The sequence below is a fragment of the Propithecus coquereli genome, unplaced genomic scaffold (assembly GCF_000956105.1).
Source record: "Propithecus coquereli isolate 6110/MARCELLA unplaced genomic scaffold, Pcoq_1.0 Scaffold440, whole genome shotgun sequence".
In the NCBI taxonomy this organism is placed as follows: domain Eukaryota; kingdom Metazoa; phylum Chordata; class Mammalia; order Primates; family Indriidae; genus Propithecus; species Propithecus coquereli.
The window spans coordinates 668,016-669,633 of NW_012150175.1; positions in this window are offsets into that span (position 1 = coordinate 668,016).

Sequence of the window (1,618 nt, forward strand, 5' to 3'; positions counted from 1 at the left end):
CTTGCTCAGGCTGGTTTTGAACTCCTGAGCTCAAACAATCCGCCTGCCTCGGCCTCCCAGAGTGCTAGGATTACAGGCGTGAGCCACCGCGCCCAGCCAGATCTTTGTGTACGTATGTTTCCATTTCTCTAGAGCCCTAAGAGTAGAACTACTGGGTCATGTGATAAGTTTATGTTTACTTAACCTTTTAAGAAACTGCTAAAGTGTTTTTCAAAGTAGCTCACCATTTTCCACTCCCACCAGCAATGTGTGAAGATTCCCATTTCTCCATATCCTTGCCAACAATTGATACTGTCTTTTTTGACAGCCTTCTAGTGGGTGTGCATTGGAATCTCATTGTGATTTAATTTGCATTTCCCTAATGACAGTCATATTGAATATCTTTTTCTGTACTTATTAGTACATAGGTAAGAATGAACTTAGTGTCCTCAAGTCTGCATTTCCAAATGGGCAGGTAGGTGGGTGGGGTTTCTATTTTCCCAGATGGGGTCATGCGGTTCCTCTGTGGAGGAACCCAATCAGCGCTGTCTCCAAGGAGGTCCTTGGAGTCTTGCTGCAGGAATCTGAAATGGGCAAGGGAAGGCCCTAGTACGCTTGCACAGTGGAGTCTACAGATGTGTGGAGTCACCTGCACCTTCCTTCCTTCCACCTACTCAAGGAGGGACTCTCAGAGTGGCCTAACTGAAGCGACCTGGCCTCTCTAGGAGAAATGTGCTAAGATTCTGTGAAAGCAAGGGCCCGTGAGACCTGGGAAACAGAACGTGGATGCTGCCTGGAATGAAGGCCAACAGCAACTGAACTGGGCTGCGACTTGTCAGAAGGAAGGCGTTGGGCTGTATCTTGTATCTGATCAGAGCCTGCTATTTTACCAACAGTCCTGATCTGACGTCTGGCCTCTATGTTCACTTCTTTGGGGTTTGCCTCTTCTGGGTCAGTCCCCTAGAGCCTAGTACCTCTGGGGGTACTGCTCTTCTTCAAATGCAAGTCAGGTCTCTTTGCCCACCCGCACTCACGATCTGGCCCAGTGTTTGCCAGTGCAACTCACCCCTCACCCCACCTGCCACATACCTGCTTCTTTTCCCTCCCCCAGACAGTATGTGCCAGCCATACTGAACTTTTTTTTTTTTTTTTTTCGGACAGTCTCACCCTGTTGCCCTGGCTAGAGTGCAATGGTGCAATCTAGCTCACTGCAACCTCCAACTCCTGGGCTCAAGTGATCCTCCTGCCTCAGCCTCCCGAGTAGCTGGGACTACAGGTACATGCCACCACACCTGGCTAATTTTTCTATTTTTTGTAGAGACGGGATCTTGCTCTTGCTCAGACTGGTCTCGAACTCCTGACCTCAAGCAGTCCTCCCACCTCGGCCTTGCAGAGCGCTAGGATTATAGGCGTGAGCTACCATGCCCGGCCCATATTGAACTTTTTCGAGGTGCCTGGGTGTGCTATTTCCTCCCCACCTCTCTTTTCCCTGCCAACTTTTACCCATCTGTATTAGGGCTATGCTAGATGCTATAACAAATCTTAAAATTTTAACGCCTAACACGGTAAGTTGTTTTCAAATTCTCCTAACAATCTGTACAGCTGTTCCTGGTTGTTTCGTGGTGGAGGTGGTGGCAGT